The sequence below is a fragment of the Juglans microcarpa x Juglans regia genome, chromosome 5S, assembly GCF_004785595.1.
Source record: "Juglans microcarpa x Juglans regia isolate MS1-56 chromosome 5S, Jm3101_v1.0, whole genome shotgun sequence".
Lineage (NCBI taxonomy): Eukaryota > Viridiplantae > Streptophyta > Magnoliopsida > Fagales > Juglandaceae > Juglans > Juglans microcarpa x Juglans regia.
In genome coordinates, this window is record NC_054603.1 from 17,279,378 (window position 1) to 17,302,812 (window position 23,435).

A 23,435-nucleotide genomic window follows, 5' to 3' on the forward strand; every position below is an offset into this window, starting at 1 on the left:
CCGAGTGTGCACACAGGAAAGACCACAATAAAGCCACTTTGTTTCCAATGTGGGTGCACTCAGAGACAGAGAAGTTGGTACCAACCCAAACAGAGCAGAGCATAACAGAGCAGAGCAGAGCAAAGCAGAGACAGAGTCAGATACAAAAACCAGTACACCATGCCAAAGGTTTTCAAATGTTATATCAAAATAATACAGAGTACCGAAACAGAATCAGACAGTTTACCGACACTGAACACAAAAGTCAGAACATCTTTCTAAATAAATGTACAGCTTTTCATATTCTCAATATCGCTCATTTTTCAGATTTCAGAAACCACATGACAGAATTTAGCTCATATCTACACAATGCATGCCAGAACATATTTTTCCTTTTTCGTACAGATTTCATGAGTATGCAGATGAGTGACCGAGGTTGATCTTTATTTTCACAAGTTCCCAACACAACACAAAATATGCAAAGTTTTCAGAAAATCAACTTCAGTCTTATTAACTTGTATAAAACCTAGCATAGGAACCCCGCTTACCTGACTCCTGCAGCGTATTATCTATGACTTGAATACGATCTCTATCCGTCTCGCCACCTATTCATAAGATAATATAAACTAAATATTAAAGTCCAACAATACACAATTGGTCTTAAACAACTCAAGAACTCAAACTCTAGACCATAATTCAACGAGTTTAATCAAACTTAACTAGCTAAATAACAATCCGGACAACCTACACTTCGACCCAAAATATTCTATACTAAACTCAGTACGTTGGCTATAAGTGGAGACTGATTCGGAACTGAAAAAGTGTTTGCTGAAAGTTGGCTCGACAGTTGGCTCGAGCCAAGTTCGCTCGACAGTCCGCTCGAGCGAAGGCAAGTCAGAGAGGTTCGCTCGAGTCTCGCTCGACACTCCACTCGAGCTAAAGCAAGACAGAGAGGTTCGCTCGAGTCTCGCTCGACACTCCGCTCGAGCGAATGCAAGGCAGAGAGGTTCGCTCGAGTCTCGCTCGACACTCCGCTCAAGCCAATGCTCATTTGGCTGTTCGCTCGAATCGCGCTCGACAGTCTGCTCGAGCGAAGTACGCAGATTTTGCCAACAAAACCAGTTTACACTACACAAAGCACTCTTCTTTCCATTCCCAACTCCATAACATAAAGTATAAACTAACACTTCCAAATATTTTCTCCACCACCAGTCCAACAATTCCACTACAATGAAACTTCAAATAATCCAAACCTAGGACAAAACACCAACCCGAAATACTCACCACGCAACAACCAGAAAAACTCACAAAAACTACTCAAACTCACAGCCAAAACAGATATTGCATCAAAAAGAAGATAAACCAAACCCAAAACTAAGAAGCAGAAATCGCACGGTTACAGAAGAAGAAACCGATACTTGGATGAGAAAGAAACCCTTACCAATCGAAAATGGAGGGGATGCGAATTGATGCCCGTGAGTTGCAGACGGAAACCAAAATGCAGAAATGGAGGAAAAACAGAGTATAGCAGACGGCAACACTCGGGAAACCAGAAGCAACGCAGCAACAGAAATCCACGTGAGGAGGTCTAGGGCATGGGATTCGGAAACTCAAACTAATGCCAGTAACCAGAAACAAAGATGAAATCGAAAAGAGAAGAGGGAGACGTGGGAGATGTGGGAGACGTGGGAGACGAGAGAGAGTTGCTGGAGAAACTTAAATAATAACTGAAAATGCGAAGAGAAAGGGAGAAAGTGACGGAGATGGAGGAAGAGAACTACTAACCTCCCTAAAACGACGCCGCTTGGTGGTCTCACTAAGCACTGAAATGGCTGGGCCATTTCCACCCACGGTTCCAAGCCACTTTGACAAAGAAACTGGGCCTTACATACTGAATCTTTTAGTCAGATTCTAATAGCAGGCTAAGTGGCTAGCAGTAGCCACTTGTTGGATTTTGGCTTTGATATATCAGTGGGTTGGGGGAGACCAATATAAGAGATTTTGGGTTCATACATTTTCATGCGTAAAAATAATTATTGGTTTTAACACTAATTTTATAATCCCCGTACTCCAAGGAACATATATATATATATATGTATATAAATATTTTATTCATTACAACTTTATAGGATCAAATGCTAGCTAGCTAGATCATGCATGTAGCACGAGGTTTAATTAAAAACATTAAAAACAGCTCCATACTAACAGACATCAATAGAATAGACATGCACTTTTTACCCAGTACCTTCAAGCATTCAAGTTAGTAAAGCTGGACATTACAACAGTCCACCCAAGCATGCATGGGTTCACGGTGTCAGAGTTTTCTGTATCACATAACACACAAGAAGATCATCATCGTTGCAGATGATAAAATGACGCTTAAGGCCATATGACTAATAAAGATATCTCTTATAAGGATCAGTAACATGTAGGGTTGCCAACTTGGGACTGCCCAATAAATGATGAGAAGCAATAACCCAAGAAAATGAGGTTTTTGTTTAAGCAACACCAATAACGATTTTCTGCCATCATTCACAGGAGTACCAGACAACACACAAGACTTGCCCAATATCAAAAGACCTCCATCATCCACCGAAGGTTAAGGCCACCAGACCAAAACCAACCACACCCCCCCTCTTCCCCTTCCCTATCCCTTCCCTGTTAAAGATAAATCATGGCTGCCTATGAGTCCTCACCTCACCTCACCTCTTAACTACTTACTCCAATATGAAGCCACAATATTTATGTTTATATCAAGAAGATGATTCATCCAAGTAAGAAGGTAATGGAGTGTTTCTTGAATTTTTAAAACTGAAGACAAAATATTGATGGGTTTTTAATTGCAAGAAATTGAGAGTGATTCACAAATTGAACTTCTTGTATTCCAACAGCCTCCAATTCTAAGGGTCTAAATCATAATGAGCAGAAAATTATAGTAAGTTGACATCCATGTCAAAAGTATAAATGTCCCCGACTTGTGACAGAAATAAGACACTTTTAGGGCCCACACAAGTGGTTTTGACCAAATTAGTAATGTTGGTATTGTTTTAACAGGTTCGTTGGAAATGCTATTGCAGATGATCAGCTTCTTCTCTTCAGGCAGCAGTTATGGATCCTTTAAAAAATTATCTAATAATGTGCAATAATGCTCTCATGTATATTCGGTTGGAGATTAGACTTTTACGTATAAGAAAGAAAGAGACAGCTTAAACTATGGTTTATAACAGACGGGAAGTTTTGCCACTTTAATTTTTCAAACGATCATTTCATCTTCCAACGACTCTATATCAAGATTATAATAAGAAATATCTGATTTGACATAAGAACCATCAAGTCACAACAGATAATTGTTTGATATAGCAGCGTTACTCGAAGCTTAATGAGAATAGATAAAGAACTTCACAAAGTTGACGCTTTTTAGAGCATAAAATCAATTCCACCTTAAGAAAAACTTTGATTCCAAGCCTATAAATTAGTCCCCTAATTCAAAGAAGATGCTTTGAATTTCAGATCAGGTGAGGAATCCCAAGCTGTGTTGTGAAGGCATTCCATTCAAGTTAGTGGGTGGACAAATTACCTTGTTTTAAACAAAAGGATTGGGTTCCAATCTGTAGTCCAATGAGTTAAAAGCCACCACTGATCCAGCTTTGAATTCCCCCATGCTATCGATTCCAAAATCATTACCACTTGTTTATTAGTTAGTCTAACATATGATTGTTTGTATTTTTTTTTTTAAATATATTAGATGGCCACAGTTACATTATACGTACACAAACACATTTTCAATTTATGCATAAATTGGAAGAGCAAACCACCCATGTTTACACGACACAGACTAAAGACTAGTTGCCATTCTACACTTCAGTAAAGTGTACAAAATGGATACTAATTTTGCATTACAGTAAATAGAATCATTAAGAACACACACGCCAAAAAAAGACTATCTTACCAACATTAATCGACTCCAACCGAGTGGAGGAGAGGATGGGGAGGAGGCGAGTTGGATAACCCTTTGCCACCAGGGAAAGGGTCTTGCTTGATGCCGAACGACAGCTTAGGAAATGTTAAAAATCAAATTTTTGAACTGGAACTGGCGGTATACGGACTATCAAATGCACGCTGCAATTGGTGTTTTGCATGCGTCAGAAAATGTGGCACAATAGCTTCCACGGTCTCCAAATTGGTGGAATCTCCGTTGTTAGTGGTGGTTTTGGGTGGAAGAGACAGCCGTGTAGCAACGTTTTTCGAGTGGGTTTTGCTTAATGTGCATGTGGAGAGATCGAAAATGGAGAAGAAGAAGTTACGGAAGGGAGAATCGTTCGAAAAATGGGACAGTGAAAACACTGGGAAGGGTGGATTTGCAGGTGAAGGGAAGCTCGAGTCTGATGGAGGAGGTGACGCCGTGCATAATAGCTGGGAAGGGTGGCTTGCTGGTGGAGGGAAGCTCGAGTCTAATGGCTTCGTCAAGTTGCAGAAGGGTACTGTTGGGGGAAAATATCTTTGGGGGAAAAATAAAAGACTGGTGATTTACCGCCCCACACAATATAGTGACGGAAATCAAAGCGTCTCAAATTGTTTTCCTCTTTTACAACGAAATAAATCATCGCAACATCAAACTAAAGTGCCACAATAAAGTAAATCATGGACCCTAGCGTACGAGCGTTGAATGTACATGTTAGAAGCTGTGGCGATTTGAAAATCGAGGGGAAAAATAATTTTTTACAGTGATTTTAATTGCATCACTTTAAAAATCGCCGAGAAAACTCTGATTTCTTGTAGTGTCTCTTGGCCTTTTCTTAAAAAAAAAAAAAAAAAAAAACCTTACTACTATTCACAAAATTATCATCTCATCTCACTCTCCAAACTTTTCCTAAGTGTTTGTAGTTGGCCATGAGAGATGATTTCTCTCCTAGTTAAAGGTAGTGGACATCACACGTGATAGTGGTATGTTTTATGATAATTGTCAAATAACTGGTAGTATTTGAAGAGTATATACGTTCACCTTCGTGGTGAAAAGATAAGTTGGCTAGTTTAGCTTGACTCACTCGCATGAGTGATTACTTCTTGGCACTTAGATAATGAGTAAAGATGAGACTTTATGACTACTAAAAATTATGTAGCATATATAGTTAGTTGACACAAATATATTTGTCGGGCTAAGATGAGGTCTTTAATATTTTCTTTAAAGCCATACATTAATAGCTCACGATCCATGTAGCCCATGATTAGTTAGAAGCAAATGAAGGAACGACTTGGGCTAGACTCCATGCTTGTGATTAGATTAAGATCTTACAGTGTATTAAATTCAGACAGTCTTTCTTCTTCTTCTTTTTTTTGAAAAGAGAACTTTACTATAGCTTGTATTTCATAATACATTATTTTTTGAGTGATCATAGAGGTGAGTGAATTAACTTTTGATTCCTCACCGTGTGAGCTTTGGTTGTCCCAAGATTGTCATTAGCGTATGCTACTTTGGCATATAACCTATGACCATCTTCGATGCAGTTTAAAGGGACATTGTTTGGAAAGCGGGTACTATAGCAAAATTGACTAGAATGATTGTGAAATACTATTTGCAACATAGCTTTGGGTACACCATATATTGTGGAGATTGAACATTAATTTGAGTCATTTGGAGTGAAGAGAGATTAGAGATACTTAATATAATATGATCGAAAGAGTTGGGGCATAAGGAGACACTACTGATACATTGACATGCTGGCCATCTCTTGTCAAAGATTTGTTTAGTGCTAACATTTTTTCTTTACAAACATGCTCGGTTGTCATACAACCTAATTCTTAATATGATCAAGATTGAGAATATTTAGATGCAAATCAAGGATCATGCCCACTATATGCAAATTGGACATATAGTAAATAGAACCATAGTAAACAATGGCTTGCATATAACAACATCAGACGTTAACACCTTACAATAAAGTGGCCAAACATCTTCATTGCAAAATAATGGCTTGCCTTAATGGCCAGTACCCGTGGTTACGTGGGAAGAGAAAATAGACAGCCCCTCCTCACTATTTGCATGGGCAAAAAGAAAAAATAATAATAACATTAATGTAAGTGAGAAATCTCTCTCAATGGGTTGGGTCTCTCTTCAATGTGATATTTAGGTTGTGAATATGTAGGAGTGGCTTTAACTTTTAACACATAGCACACACCACCATAATGGAAGACGAAGCTGGCCGGATGAAGAAAAGGCTACTAAAGCCTAAAGGTGATCATCACTCATGGAACTATTGCAAATCGAATTAAAATTTGCCGTTAAAGGTAATATTGCTTCCGCTATGCATCAATATTTACCTTTTTTTTTGTAAAAAAAAAAAAACCATTGTATAAATCTATTAAAAGGCTTGGATAAAATAATTATAAAGTTCATAGGCTAGAATATTTTTTAAATGGGTCAAAAATTATACTTGGTCATTTTTTAATACATTAAAAGTAGGAAATGCAATTGTAGCGATGACTCTAATTGTGATACCCCATATGATATAGATAAGGGTAGGAAGTGTATGAGATCCCACATTGCTTAGGAAGGAGAAGTTCTCGCTCTTTCTAAGGTTCCAATGGGGCTTCAATTGCATCATTGACTAGTCCTTTTGGAGTATAGGCCATGTGGTTTGAACCTTTCATTGGGGCGTTGCAAATGGTATCAGAGTCTATCTCAACCAGAAATGTGGGACTTTAGCCATGCCACCTACAATGGACAGGCCCGACGAGGACGTCGGGAATTTAAGGAGGGTAGATGGTGATACCCCATATAATATGGATAAGGATAGATGGTGTATGGGATCCCACATTGCTTGGGAAGGAGAAGTTCTTGCTCTTTATAAGTTTCCAATGGGGTTTCAATTGCATCATTGACTAGTTCTTTTGGAATATAGGCTATGTGATTTGGACCTTCAATTGGGGCGTTACACTAATAGTAGTTAGAATCATTAAGTAAGAACAAGAAGCATGTTCTGCGCAAATACATTGAAAGTGTGTTTAAATTCTACAACTTGTTCTATACAAATTGACAGTTTTAGACTTTCAAGAGCATGTCATCATCTACCACGAACCATTGAAACAGTGACATTGTTGATAGAGCAAACCTTTTGATTGGGGTAAGAGAACTCATTTTCTGAGGTAATCTGATTTATAGTGAATCCTGGTTGTGTTGGGTAAGGTAGATCAACAATCTCACTTTTTAACATAGAAATAACAATAGATACGGTTGGTCTATCTTTAGCGAATTTTTGTACACACAACAGCCCGACATGTATGCATCTCAAGATTTCCTTTTCAAAGCCAGATCTTGATATTTTGGGGTCCACTAATGCTCCCAAGTTGTCAATGTTCCACATTTTCCATGCCTGTAAAGATGAAAATATGATTGGAGAAGATTCATTTGTATTGTATAAATCTTTACTTTGAATGCTTGATTAGTATCGATATCAAGTTGGGAAAGAGGCAATATTTGAGCATCTAAAAAACGAGGCGATGAGATAAGGGAGACTTACAAGTCCTACAAGGCTCGCGGTCCCCTCGTCATGATAAAAATGACTGTTTTTCCTTCCGCTTACTATCTCTAGCAACAACACTCCAAAGCTGAAGACATCCGATTTTTCTGAAAATCGCCCCTCCATTGCATATTCAGGAGACATGTAGCCACTTCAACATTTGAATAAATCCAAACATTATTATCCATAATATTAGCATTAGTATCTGATTGAATTCAACAAATAAAAGGTATTTACTATGTTCCGACAATCCTTTCAGTATTGGCTTGGTCTTCATTGCCTCCAAAAATCCTAGCCATTCCAAAGTCTGATATTTTTGGATTTAGCTCTTCATCCAACAATATGTTACTTGCTTTTAGATCCCTATGAATAATTTTTAATCTTGAATCCCTATGAAGGTAGAGTAGACCACGACCAACTCCTTCAATAATGTTGAAACGTTTTTTCCAATCTACCAGTTCTTGTTTGATTGGATCTGATGAGTTTAATTCAAACAAATCAGAAAAACAAAGTGAAGTTGAATTTCATAATAGTAATGAATGTAATATTTGTAAAGATAGTCATAATAAAGTATGTCATGTATACAAGCTAAAATTGCACAACCGTAGATATCTTTATTCGTCTTGTCATGTAGGGCACTAGAATGAACTAACCAAAAAGAAATGCGTCCAAACTTTTGTTTGGCATGTATTCATAGACTAGCAACTTTTCTTCTCCTTCAACACACCCACCAAGGAGTCTAACAAGATTTCGGTGTTGGAGTTTAGAAATCACTACGACTTCATTCATAAATTCTTCTAGCCCTTGCCCTGAAGATCTTGCAAGTCGTTTTACAGCAATTTCTTGTCCATCTAACAGTTTTCCCTATAAACAAGCAACAACTCATTGACTACATATTCAAATTATTAGGCAATAATCCTCTACAAGCACAAGATTACCTTGTACACGGGACCAAATCCACCTTGTCCAAGTTTGTTAGATTGGTGGAAGTTGTTCGTTGCACTTGCTAGTTCCTCAAGACTGAATATTGGTAGCTCTTGGAGTTTATCTTGGTTCATGTTGTCCACAAGATTTTCTTCACATTGAAATCCTTGGTACGTTCTTCCTATATAGAACAATAACATTTGCTTAGTTTGTTTCCCTCACTAGTTTAGACAGTTATAGTGATAGAATTTAGAATATTATAGAAATTGAGATACAAAAGAGAAGAATGTGGACGAGGGAGAGAGACAAGCTTTAAGGATTACATCTTTATATATAATTCTTATAAATGAATTGAATATGGCGTATACGTCTCTATTTATAAGATAAATCTCTTGAAAATCAAGATTTTTTTAAATAATCAAATCAAGAATTTGATTTTGATATTATTTCTAATATGTTTCCTCAAATAGCCTCTGTAATTGTTGATTGATCACTGAAGAGATAATAATTATATATATATATTTTTTTTGAATCAGAGATAATATAATTATATTGGCTGTAATAAAGTGACACTTAAAAAAAGGGAGACAATGACTAGTAGCAAGCACATCAAGTTTTGGAGCTATACCCGGCGAATGGTTGATAATAGGCCAAAGTCAATAAAGGGCTAACAATAGGCCCAAGAATTGGGTCAACAGTAGGCTAATTAAGGCCTTGATCAACTATTGGATAAGAAAACAAATGGCAAATAAAAAAAAAAAATGAGGCATGCATGGAGTCATGTTATGATGCCGCCGGGTATGATTATTAAAATTTGGGCAGATTTTCACTTCCTTTGTTTACACCACCTTGTTTTATCTCCATGGCTTAAATGCACAGATATAATGACACTCCTGGACACCCTTTTTAGATGGTAGATGGTGGAGGATTGGCTGCCAAGTAATAATGTGTGTACAGCTCAAAGAAGAGGGTGGAGTTGGGGTGGTTGTCGAGTGGTGTTTTGGCTCTATTTGGGGTGGCATTGAGTCAAGGTACTTCGTGATGACTGGAGGGGCAATTGGGGATTGGAGGAGTAAGGAGGTGGCGTATGGTGGTGGCTCAGTTATGTGCAAAACTGCATCCAAACACAAGCCATTCGGTTTGGCTTCAACTAGTCCTCCAATTGAATTAAGTTGGTTTCTTTGGCTTAGTTTCCTTGGGGCAAAAATGATCATCACCCAAACTGAACTAAGGGAGTAATGTGAGATGTTAAAAGATAGAAATGCCCTTGAAGAAAAGAATGGAATTGGCAAAATTGGTCCAATGCACCAAGTGATGGATTAGGGTGCCGATTGTGATGTTTTGGGCATTGACATGTCTTTGCCTCTAATGACTTGTGTTGGATGAAGACTAATCTTCTAATTTAGTCTAAGAATGATGAAAAACAAGAATAAAAATAATAAAATCCAGATAAAAAATGGTTTAGAGGTCACTAATCGTCTATCAAAGATCTAAATCAAAACGGATCACAGCTAATAAAGGTTTTTGAAAGGCATTATACTCTGACAAAATATTGTTAAACAATTAACGGTAAAGATTTCGTGAGAAAGGTAAAGCCAATACATGGATTGAACAAAGCTAGAGATGTTGAATGTGTGTTATAAGCCAAATTAATAGAAGATCATGCAGATCAGATAGGAGATGGAATTGAAGTTTTAGGTGTGTTTAAAATGGAGGTGGATAAGAGGTACTGATGGTTAAGGATACAGCCAGGAGGGTATTGTTTTGGGGGTTACTTTGACAAAATGCTTTAAAGGAAGTTGTGCGATGGATGGTAATGTTGGTTTATCTAATTCTAGAGGATTGGGTTGATGCGCCTCGTAAAGTTGGTGAAGAGAATGTGGTGATAATATGACATTGGCCACCTTAGGAAAAGAAAAAAAATCCCAAATGATTGAGAGTGAAAAAAGAAAAGGAGAATGAGGGAGAGAGAAACTTTAAGGACTATTATATTGTCAATGAAAATAAAATATTTTTAATGAGAAATGATAGTTGCAGTCATGAGTACGCAAGTGCCGTACAATCACTTTGAAAAAAGTGAATATATACGGGATCTACATAAAAAAAAATTAATTTTTTAATAACAGACTCCACTCTATTTTAAAGGGACTACACGGCGCTTGCACACTCCACGACTGCATGTAGCATTACTCATTTTTAATTAAGATAATAATCAAATAAATACATGATAATAGATAAAACTAGTCATTTTACCTTTACGTTTAGCCCTCCTCCGGCATAAGAATAAAGTGCACACCGCCACGATCAAGACTATTCCTATGACCAGTACTGTGACTATGACGATTACTTTCACTTCTTCCTTTTTATCTGTAAATCAGAAACATCAAACTGCTACTTCTTCCTTTTTCTTTTTCCTTTTCTCAGTAAATATATAAGCACAAAATAACCAATCAGCTAGAACCGTAAATGTAAACTTCAAGAGAGAAGAAGAAAAATTGCTACGGAACTTGTAATTAGTTAACCTACCAAGTTCTGAAGAGGCCACGCGAATATAAAGATCGACTCCACTACTGGAGAATTGTTGCGGGTCTATTAAGTATTCTCTGGTCCATGACATACACCCAATGCCAGATTCATATGCGTAAGCTATACAAGAACAGTTCTCCAAGCACCGATATCTACATTCATCCTCAAAAGCAGTGACCAATTTGCCAAACTTGGCGTTTTCATCATCTTCAGCTTCAAAAACCCATCTTTTTTGCCTTCTTTACCACCTGTGCTCACTCTCGAACACTGCAACGGCGTCCTCCTCACACATCCACTAGTCCAATCTTCTCTATTCCATTCTTCAATATTCTTTGGTTCAAACCCCTCTAAGCAGCTGCAGATCGGTTTACTTTTTGGGTTACAATATCCATATGCCCCACACTTACCGTAAACGTTGCACTCAGACTTCAAAGACGACCGCGGGACCACCAAATCCTTCCCATTAATAGAATAATATACCAATACGTTTCCTTCAGCAGTCAAGACGTAATGCGCTAACAAAGACTTGTTTGAGAACTCAAAGATAAAAGAGAATGATCCTTGTTTATCATCTATAAGATTTAATCCATTAAGATATCGGGAATTCATGCTTGATATTCCAATAAAGATCTGACCATCCCATGGCCCACTTCGCCAGTAAGGGCTACTGCCATTCCAAATGTATATTTCTGGAAGATTAAAAACGGAAATACCGAGAGAAAAGGTTCCAACGGCTGGATCTGACTGGCTCTTCCATGATGTGAACTGCACTTTCTCTCCAGTTATTATGTTAGTACTCATTTTCATCTTTTGTAGAAATGAATCTGAAGGATGTTGGAAACTTTCCCACATGAATGATGTGTTAGTGTTTTCATGCAAGACAAGGTTCCCGGAATCTAGAAGTTGTGCGCTTCGATTAGAAACAGAACCTGTTACATTTGATGACCAAATAATATTCTTTTCTCCATCTAATACGACTAGATTGCCGTCTTCGGATATCGTAAGAATCCCGGAGGTGGTCTTCAGGGGCTGGTTCCTATTGGCAACCCATATGGCATGAGTTGTGGAAAGTTTAGCATACCATTTCCCAACATAGCGATAAGTAGAATTGTAACGCCCCAATGGAAGGCCCAAACCACATGGCGTATACTCCAAAAGGATTAGTCAATGATACAATTGGAGCTCCACTAGAACCTTATAAAGAGCAAGAACTTCTCCTTCCCAAGCAATGTGGGATCCCATACACCACCTACCCTTATCCATATCATATGGAGTATCACAATCTACCCCCCTTAAATTCCCGACGTCCTCGTCGGGCCTGTCCATTATAGGTGGCACGGTTCAAGTCCCACATTTCTGGTTAGGATAGGCTCTGATACCAAATGTAACGCCCCAAACCCAGGTGGCTTGGATAATCACTACCAGTCACTCATAAACATGTCTCCCATCACATCCAAACGGTAATCTCCAAAAAAACTCATAAATGAAATCAATCTCATATTTTCTCAATAATTTCATTACAAACTCCACACAATCTTTAATGCAATAATAATAAATCAAAGGGGTCCATAACCTCCCGATAGTCATAACAAACCAACTAAAAATTTTATAAATCTTACTAAACCCAGGACATTAAAACTAAGAACACCAGAAGTCCTCCTTCTACCAACATCTCCTCAGCTTAAACACAAACAGCATTCTAATCCTGGTCCTCATTTGGACTCACCACATCATCTGAAAAAAAATATTATAATTATAGAGGGTGAGTTATCAACAACTCAGTAAGCAGAAATCATATACTAGCGTGCAAACATGAGCATTTATAAAGTAGAGTATGCAGAATAAAATATTTTTCAAAGTTATCATGCAGAACATAACATATTTTTAAAATAACAGAGCGATGGTTTTTAAGCCAAGTAAAACCCATAGTACTTTGGCATAACATAAACTGAGTATCATCATCAGATCAAAACAGAGTATCAAACAGAGCAGAGACCATGTTTCACCCCCGTGGTAGGGTTGTGCTAACCCCGGTGGCCAAACCAGGCAGAGACAGAGGTGAATCTTTCCTTTATTCTTCTCGGAGCCCCGAGTGTGCACACAGGAAAGACCACAATAAAACCACTTTGTTTTCAAAGTGGGTGCACTCAGAGACAGAGAAGTTGGTACCAACCCAAACAGAGCAGAGCAGAGCAAAGCAGAGACAGAGTCAGATACGAAAACCAGTATACCATGCCAAAGGTTTTCAAATGTTATATCAAAATAATACAGAGTACCAAAACAGAATTAGACAGTTTACCCACACGGAACACAAAAGTCAGAACATCTTTCTAAATAAATGCACAACTTTTCATATTCTCAATATCGCTTATTTTTCAGATTTCAGAAACCACATGACAGAATTTAGCTCATGTCTACACAATGCATGCCAGAATATATTTTTCCTTTTTCACACAGATTTCATAAATAATACAGATGAGTGATCGAGGTTGATCTTTATTTTCACAAGTTCCCAACACAACACAAAATATGCAAGTTTTCATAAAATCAACCTCAGTCTTATTTGTAACACCCCGTATTTTAGTGTATTTTTACTGAGGGAATTATTTTCATGTAATCAAAATTTATTCTCTTATTTTAAAATTGGTTGGATTTTTAGTGAGTTTATTTCTATGGTTTTAATTTGGTGAAAATTATTTTTATGTACTTTCTTAATATTTATTTATTGTTATGCATTTAAATTGCTTTTAATATTTAAATTAATTACCGTGGGATTTTAATTATTTCAATTTGAATTTACCATTACGTTTAAATTATTTTATTTAACTTGTGGTTTTAAAATCATCTCCGTTGGATCATTTTTGTGACCCAAGTTATGAGGATTGGACCTCATTTCTTTTCCCTCCATTTTTCTTCCTCTCCTTTTCTTTTCTTTTCTTTCTTTTCTTTTTTCTTCTTCCTTATTTCTCCCCTCCCCCGTGCGCGCGGACCCAACCCTCTCTCTCTTTCTCTCTCCCCGCGTCCGTTTCTTCTCCACCAACCAGCGCCGCCGTGCATCGGCGGTGGTCGACACCGCCCAGCCCGCTAGCTTCCCCAGCCGCCGGCGACCTCACCCCACCAATATCACCTCCGTTCGTGCCGCCGTTAGCCCCCACGAAGCGCACGAAACCCACGAAGCCGCGGCACACTTTCCGCCGTTGCGCCGCCATTGGCCACCATCTTCCTACCACTTCATCCTCGACCTCTTGGCAACCCATTGGACCCAACCCCAGCTCCAATCCGCCACCGGTGAAGCTCCACCATCTACATTTCCGATTTGAGCATTTTGGTCTTCTACCGCCAATTTCGCCGCCACCCATGGCAAACCACTACCACCACTAGCTTCACCGACCTCCCTAGGCCCTACCCTATCAATTTTGGGTCTTCGTTTGCCTCCGTTTGAAAGTTGGTATTGTGACCCACGGCCACAGTGTATTTTACACTGTGGTGTTGCTCAAACGTCGCCTTTTTCAACTTCGTGATCCTTCGGAAATTGCTTTATAGCATTGTAAGTATTTCTCCAAAGAACTTTCGTAATTTAAATGTATTTTTGCACTTACCCATTTCACTGTATTTTTGGTATGCCGGACTGAGTCCGAGGAGTTCGGGGGTCGGATGGATTTGTGATTGGAGTTGTTTGGTTTATTTGGTTTGGTTGTTGATGAGTTGTTTTGATTGGATTTGTTGGGACTGGTTATTGATGGACGTTGGATTGGTGTTGGTACATGTGCATTTCATTATTTCATGCATGATCATGTTTGTAAAGAAAACTGGGTTTTCGTGTATTGCATTCATGTTCATGTGTTTATGAAAACTGGGTTTTCATGTGAGAATGGATTTTGGGTGCGTGTGTATCACGACCCCAAGCCGAGATGGGGTATTATCTCGGTGGAGCTCCTCTGGTTACTCGGGAGCGGAATATACTGAGTAACGTCCCTCGATTGTCGCCGGGCGACAATGGGATCGGACGAGATGGTCTCGTGCCGACTCCGTGGTCCTTCTGCTGGCGGGGACTAGAGGATGTCTGGCCACGTACGCGCTGGGCGCGGAACTGGGCATCGCTCGTTGCGTAGTGTGGGTGCTTGGCCATGTACGCGCCGGGCGCGGAACTGAGCACCGCTACGAAGCCAGGACGTGCGGATGGTCCATAGGGGAGGCCATGGTGCATATGGAAATAATGCATGGTGCATTTGGAATTACTGCACTATTTTCTGGGAAAATAGTGCGAGTTGGTTTTTGGGTAAATCATTTTCTGGGAAAATGTTTTACGGATATTTTGGGCCAAAATAGGATTTTGGCGTGTGTTGAAAAATTATCATTTTCAGGAAAAATGATGTCTTGTGGAAAAATGCATATTTCATCATGTGCATGCATGTTAGTTGCATTTAATGCATTTTATATTACGTTGTTATTTGGGGTCATACTTACCTGCGATACCATTTTGTGGTAACGCAGATTTTGATGCAGATGAAGAGGAGGAGGGCGAGCCTGAGGAGACGGCTCCGCCTGAGGAGTGATCTGGGATCACTCGTTTGTTTATTTGAAACTATTGTAAATTATTTATGGATGACTGTATAACTGCTATTTAAATCTTTATTGATGTTTAATTGTAAATAAATTCTGGTACTTAGTTGACTATCCGCTGCGTTATTTTATTTGTACACTGTTGCAAGTACACACACTGGCACTTCGTTGGGATGTGTGACCGTGTTGTCACCATCCTGGTGTCTCAATTCCCGTGTATTTATATAAGGGGGATTGGGGGCGCCACATTATTAACTTGTATAAAACCTAGCATAGGAACCGCACTTACCTGACTCCTGCAGCGTATTATCTATACCTTGAAATTGACTTCTATCAATCTCGCCACCTATTCATAAGAAAAATATATAAACTAAGTATTAAAAGAAAATATCACAACCTCCTTCTAAATAATTACAACTCACCATTCCAAACCAAAAAAAAAAAAAACACTTCACAAGCACACTTCTTTCCAATCACAACTCCATAACAGGAAATATGAACCGGTACTACTAAATATTTTCTCAACCCCTCATCCAACAGTTTCACTACAATGTAACTTTACACAATTCAAACCTCGGACAAAATCACCACAAGAAATTCAATATACCAAGAAAAGCCCAAAGAGCCGCCCACTAAACTAATCTAGAAATGAAACCATTACCCCTAAAAATCAATGAGAGGAAGTGTAACTGTGTGTGAGTGTGTGTGGGAAACAGATGCAAGAAAATTTACCTATGGCAACAAGAATCTCCAGCAAAAGCTTCACTGACTACACGGAACACACAAACCCGAAGACTCACCACGCACAACACCCAGACTCACAAAACGCAACCCAAACCCCACGGCTAAAACAGAAACTGCAGAAAATGAAGATAAATCAAACCAAATATTAAGAAGCAGAATTGGTTACAATAGAAGAAACCGAAACTTAAAAGGATGAGAAAAAAACCCTTACCCGTCGAAAATGGAGGGATGAGAGGTACCGCACACGGACTTGCAGAGGAAGACCCGAAATGCAAAAAGGAGAGAAAACAGAGGAATGCAGTACAGCAACCGAAACCAGTGCAGCGCAAGAGAGAAACCGAACTTGAGGAAACTTGGGCAGAGAATCGGAACTCACAGACTAACGCAGCAACAAGAAGAAAAGAAAAAAAATGAAACCGAAAAGGAAAAAAAAGAGAGACGTGGGAGAAAGAAAGTTGCGGAAGAAACTGAAATTGAAGCAGAGAAATGCGGAAAGAAAGGAGAGAAAGAAACGGAAGTTGAAGAAGAAACACTCACCTCCAAAAACGACGTCGTTCGGGCTCTTACTAAACACTAAAATGGTTGGGCCATTTACACGCCAGGTCCGGGCCACTTGATGAGGAATCTGGGCCTTACATCCTCCTCCCCTTACAAGAATTCCGTCCTCGGAATTCGCTACAAGCTATAATAATTTCCTTCGAACAAGTGAGGATACTTTACCCGCATCTCTTCCTCGAATTACCAAGATGCTTCATTGATAGCATGATTAATCCACAATACCTTAACCAAAGAAATAGTTCGATTTCGCAACACTTGCTCTTTCCTGTCCAGAATCCGCAATGGCTCCTCGGTGTAGGTCATGTCCTCTTGAATCTGCAAGGGTTCATGATCTATGATGTGAGTGGGGTCATGGATGTACTTCCTCAACATGGACACATGGAACACGTTATGCACTCCCGAGAACGCCGGTGGTAGAGCCACCCTGTACGCCACTGGTCCAATCCGATCAAGAATCTCAAACGGTCCAATGTATCTAGGGCTCAACTTACCCTTCTTTCCGAATCTCATAACTCCTTTTATTGGTGAAATCTTCAAGAATACCTTATCTCCAATCTCAAACTCTAACTGAAGGCGGCGTTTATCTGCATAACTCTTCTATCGGCTTTGAGCTGCTTTCATTCTAGCCCGAATGGTATCTATCTTTTTTGTGGTCTGCTGAATAATCTCTGGCCCTAGAAGTTTCCTTTCACCTACTTCATCCCAATACAATGGAGACCTACATCTCCTGCCATACAAAACCTCGTAAGGTGCCATCCCAATGCTAGCCTGGAAGCTATTATTATAAGCAAACTCAACCAATGGTAAATGTTGCATCCAAGATCGCTTGAAATCCATCAAGCATGCCCTCAACATATCTTCTAAAATCTGAATAGTTCTTTCTGATTGTCCATCTGTCTGAGGGTGGAAAGCAGTACTGAAACTTAACCGAGTACCCATTGCCTCTTGTAAGCTTCGCCAGAACTTAGAGGTAAAACGAGGATCTCTATCCGACACAATGGATACCGGTACTCCATGCAACCTCACTATCTCCCGTACATACAGTTCCACTAGTTTCTCTAGTTTATAAGAAACTTTAATGGGCACAAAACGGGCGGTCTTCGATAAGCGATCCACGATCACCCATATAGCATCTTGCCCGCTTACGGTCCTTGGTAGACCTGTCACAAAATCCATGGAGATATGTTCCCATTTCCACTCTGGAATCTGAAGTGGCTGTAATAATCCTGCAGGTCTCTGATGTTCTGCCTTCACTTGTTGGCAAGTCAGGCATTGTTCTATAAATTTAGCAATTTTCCTTTTCATACCATTCCACCAAAAGGACTCTCTCAAATCCCGATACATCTTGGTACTCCCTGGGTGAACAGTGTACAAAGAACGGTGTGCCTCTTCAAGAATTAACCTTTTTAGTTCATCATCAACAGGTATGCATACTCTACTCCTAAACCTCAAAACTCCATCCTTGGAAATACAAAAATCAGGTTTGTCCCCGTTTCCGATTCCTTCCCTTAGCTTCACCAACTCTGAGTCCACTTTCTGAGCATCTTTGATTCTATCTATCAAAGCAGGTTGAACCACTAAACTGGCCATGACAGCATTTGTATCACTAGAAAAGACTTCAATACCGGCTCTTTCTAACTCCATGAACAACCTATGCTGAGTGGTAATAGCTGCAATTGTCGGTCCCACTGACTTCCTACTTAGAGCGTCGGCTACAACATTAGCTTTGCCTGGGTGATAATTAATGGTGCAATCATAATCCTTGATCAACTCAAGCCACCTCCTTTGTCTCATGTTTAATTCTTTTTGGGTAAAGAAATACTTCAAACTCTTGTGATCCGTATAAATTTCGCACTTTTCTCCATACAAGTAATGTCTCCAAAGCTTAAGTACAAAAATGACTGCCGCGAGTTCCAGATCATGAGTGGGATAATTCTGCTCATACACTTTCAATTGGCGTGAGGCATAAGCTATAACCTTCCCAAGCAATGTGGGATCTCATACACCACCTACCCTTATCCATATCATATGGGGTATCACAAGAATTGGCAGGGCTGAAAAATCCCAATATGAACTCACCGTCATTGGAGATTATGGTTTCGGAATCTTTGATAAAGTTGGGTGCTGCGATGGTGTCCGTCGCATGGCCCAACTCTAAACAAAAGGAGGATAGCAAGACAAGAAAATATGACAAGTAGTTTATGGTTCGAATAAGTCCCATGACTCTTGAAGTTGCTCTTGTCCGTGAAAATGAAGCTGAACTTTGACGCCCTGGGAGCAATATCATTGTTACGACGTTGATTCATAGCCTCATCATACTTCTCCGATATTTCTATATATCGAGAGCTTTCTACATTCAATCATTGCAATATTCCAATTCAAACTATCATGGCTTCAAACCGCGTGGATCAGAGTTTTCGAACCCTTCGATTGTCAAACTAGGGACCACGTTTGGAGAGTGACATTTGTGAGCTATATATAATGTTTATAGAAGATCACGACACAGGTGACGGCAAAGTTGGGCGATTTCACTTCACAATAATGTACATTAGAAGCTGAACAGTCTGCCGTCAAAAATTGCTTTGGGATTTGGGTGTGCTCGATGCACAGCTGCTTTCTTGATTGTAAGTGTTAGGATGCTTTCTCCAAGGCCATTTATGGAATATAACAATTTAGCTGTATATTTATAAGGTATTTCAATACTGGCAGAAGACGTAGTTTGATATTATATATATTTTAATTTTTTAATTTTTTAATTTTTATTAAACTAATTTAGTTGTTGTACTTCTCTTTCATATACTACATACTTGTTATGAAAAATATAAATAAATTAAAAAATATATAATGTGTGAGATGATAAGTAGAATTATTTTTGTTAGTACGTAAATTGATAATCATATAATCCATAATAACGTTCCTGCATGTAGAGAAATTACAAACAGTTAATTAACTACTTGTCATAAAGAATAAATTAACTCTTCTTTACAAATAATTAATTAAGTACTCCCATTCAATTAATAGAAACACGATTGTGCAAATTGAAGAAGGTAAGAACTATATACCCCGACTACCAAATTGGAGTGAGATCTGACTTTCGCCGGAGGGGGAGGAGGACTCGACTTCCTCCTCCTCCCTCCCCTTCCTTCCTTGCTTCAATATTCACCCACCTTGCCTATCAAGGTTTCTTCTACTTAGTTTTATTTTGCTTTTTTTAAAGTCGAAAAAGACAGATCATAAGCTTTCCAACAACTCCTGAGAGACACGCACGGCACAATCTTATTCACAAGTCGAAAATCGTTTGGAAGAAAGTGCTGGTTTTGCAAAAATTACAGCGCGTGGTTCTCATGTACCACCCACATCTCTAGGTGGTTCTCACGTGCCACCCCTTCCGGCAGCTCTTCTCAACATACCCGACAGATCATCGGACTCGCCACACCATACCTTTTAGATCTGACCTTTGTGACTGAAAAGATACAAGTGTGTTTTCTTCATGACCATAGATTTCGAAATCTATCAGAGTTGGTTCAAACTGTAATCTGTCATTTTTCGCATTTATGTTACTGCTTTCATTTTTTGTTTCCTGATTGTTAATTAAAATAAAAAAGAGGTCGTCACTCGAATGTTTGTTTGTAATGGTTGAGTCATCTATTTCTATGAGTGGAGAGGTTGAGTCTCTATTTAGGTAGAGTGTTTGTCTCTTGGATATTTATCTATAGATGAAAGTATCAGCAATAGTGAAAATCAAAACAGTTGCAAAAAAAAAAAAAAAAGGTGTACTAGTGGAGCTCCAAATGCATTATTTTGGTTTCTGATGTAATGTTTGATATGAGGATATGCCATAATGTATTTGGTCAAAGATATAAGTTTCTCTGATGGATGAATTATGATAGTTTCTCTTCAAAAATTATCTTAAAAATAAAAATTACACAATTGTGTGCAAATTAAACTAATTTATCGTTGTGATTCTTTCCTGGACGCTTGAAATAGTTGAATTTAACAGGCCGAATGAGAATCAAAGCTAAAACATATCGGAGCCCGACACAAGTCATGATGCTAGAGGTTAGCTTCAATTGTTTCTTGACTATTTCGTAGGGCATGGACTAATGCACGTATCTTAATCCACCCGTTTTTTCTTCTTAATTTCTCTCTACTTTTTCTTATGCTCGATAAGGTAGACGATACCAAAAGAAATTAAGAGTGGAACGTTAACCAATAGAAATGACAATAAAAGTTACAATTCTAACGTCCCAATGGTGAAACTTTATTTTTTCTCGTTTGGTTACACAGATGAGATGAAAGTTGAAAATTAAATAAAATATTGTTAGAATATAATTTTTTAATATTAGATGTATTTTGAGATTTGAAAAGGTTAATTGTTTATTATATTTTGTATGAGAATATGAAAAAATTACAATAATTAGATGAAACAGGATGAGATGAGTTAGTTTGTATTGTGTAACCAAACCAAGACTAAAAGAAATTGCAACACTCTGTAGACATTATAGGATTTTGCTTTATAGCTTTTAACTACGGTTCTAAAAAATAAAACTATTTATTAAAAATAAAAGCAGTGCGCAATATATAATATTTATAGAAGAAGGCACATATGATTGCAAATATAGTTTATTTTAGGATTGTTCATTCGGACCGGGATTTTTCCCAGCCCTGTCTGGAATCTAGATAACCGTATTCTGGTTACAGGTTCTAGCCCAAAACAAATCCGGGCCAGTACCTACATAGAAAAACTCGGGTACACCTGGTTCGAATATTGGGTTTTAAACTTGGAACCCGGGTTTACAACTCGGTGCCCAGTTTTTTTTTTTTTCAATTTACAACTTCTCACGTCCTTCTATTCACTCTCTTTAAACATCGGCTATTTTGAAACATGCACTCCTTTTTAATTTGTTGAGATGCAAAATTAGTTACTCGAGAGAACACCAAGCAACTTGCTACTGCTTCTCCTACTCTTTCTTCAACTGCAACAATTTCCTCAACCCCACTATCATCAATCTCAAGTATTTTCAATTACTCGAGACAACTTATGACTGAGGTTGGAAAAAAACTTTTCAGACTCTAATGAGTGTTGTTCATAGAGGCATATATTTCTTCCAGATTTTGAAATTTGAATTGTTTTGGCGTATTCAATCCATTCATACTTTATCTTAGGTAGACCGTCCAAATACAGTCCTTCCAAGCTAGGGAATGCAACCTTTAGGATTAAATTCTTTGTATCAATTAAAGATGCCAAATATTTCTATGCTTCAACTCTAAAAATATGAAAAATTAAACTGGGAAAAGAATATAAAATAACACAAATTTGAGAATAGTGCTAATCCAAACTTTTTATAACTGATGGGGAAGATAGCTGAAGAAAACATTTCAGTTGAAAAAATATTCATAACATGTAGGCTTTGATTTAAAAAAAAGAGTCGTTCGCAACCCGAAACCCAGGTTATGGGTTTTTAAAAACTTCTTTCAATCTAGGTTCCTGCCATCGTTCATTTCCTTTCAATTATATTATGTTCCAAACTTATTTGCACATTTTATTACTATTTTTTTTTTTAATGAAAAGAAACATTTGTATCACATTGATTTTACCATGAAGGCCTTTCCACTATAATCTCTTAGTTTCTTCATTCTTGGCTATGAGTGTTGGGACGAGGTGTCGTCTCCATGGCCATTTAGGCCCAGTTTAAATAGTGAAAATGTTCCATCTCCTCTCATTTAATTTAATCGTTACAATTTTTCTAAATTTCTACACAAAATATAATAAACAATTCAATTTTTTCAAATCTCAAAATAATAATAATATTAAAAAATAATATTCTGATAATATTTTATTTAACTTTCAACTTTGATCTCAACTCACCTTGTTGATGCCGTGTTTTGTAGTCCGAGCACTTCTTGATAACCAAGCTCACACCACCTGCAACTAAGATGAAGAAATGGCTCCAGTGACGTCCAGGGTCACTCCGATGCCAATGTTAGTGAACAATCCTTTAGTGATGAGAATAACTTTGAATATTAGAAAGAACAATTAAATATTTAAGGGAGAGACTTCTCATAGAAAGGATGGCCTCTATTTATCGCTGATTCGGGCTCCGCTGCTGAGGGAGATCATGGCGTGTCAGGTTGTGCTAGGTCAGTCTTGCTACCACCTTTCTGCCAGGATTAGGTGTCAGATCATGGCAGAGCTGTCCTACATACTTGGGGCGCACCGTTTCGTGCCTGGTCTTCTGACATATGCATTGAATGTTGCGTGCCTCAAGTCTAACAAGTCCAGAATCAGGCACGTTCAGCCGTCCAAGTAGAGTTGGGCATCTTGCTCGATGCCCTATGGCAGGGCTCGGTAGGCTAGGACACTCTCCTTGGCATATCCGAGCTCTGTGCCGAAAGGCCTTCCCGGGTTGGTTCACAATCATGGGCTCTGCACGTGGTCCTCTGGCTCGAGCTCTTAACACATGGCAGGGTTTCTATTTGGGCCTGGGGTTCTGTAGCTTGACCTCATCGGGCCTTTTTGGGATGGGCCCCTCCCTCACAGTACCCCGCGAATTCCTATCACAGGCATGTGGTGGGAATTCATAACACTTCTCATTATGGTTCCGCCCATTCGACTTCCGTCGC

The 23,435-nt window shown here is 38.7% G+C and overlaps 1 pseudogene; it reads right to left on the bottom strand.

Annotated features, from left to right (window-relative positions):
• Window positions 1-6,937: 6,937 nt before the first annotated feature.
• On the bottom strand, window positions 6,938-19,116 carry LOC121268606 (annotated as a pseudogene).
• Between the last annotated feature and the right edge of the window lie 4,319 nt (window positions 19,117-23,435).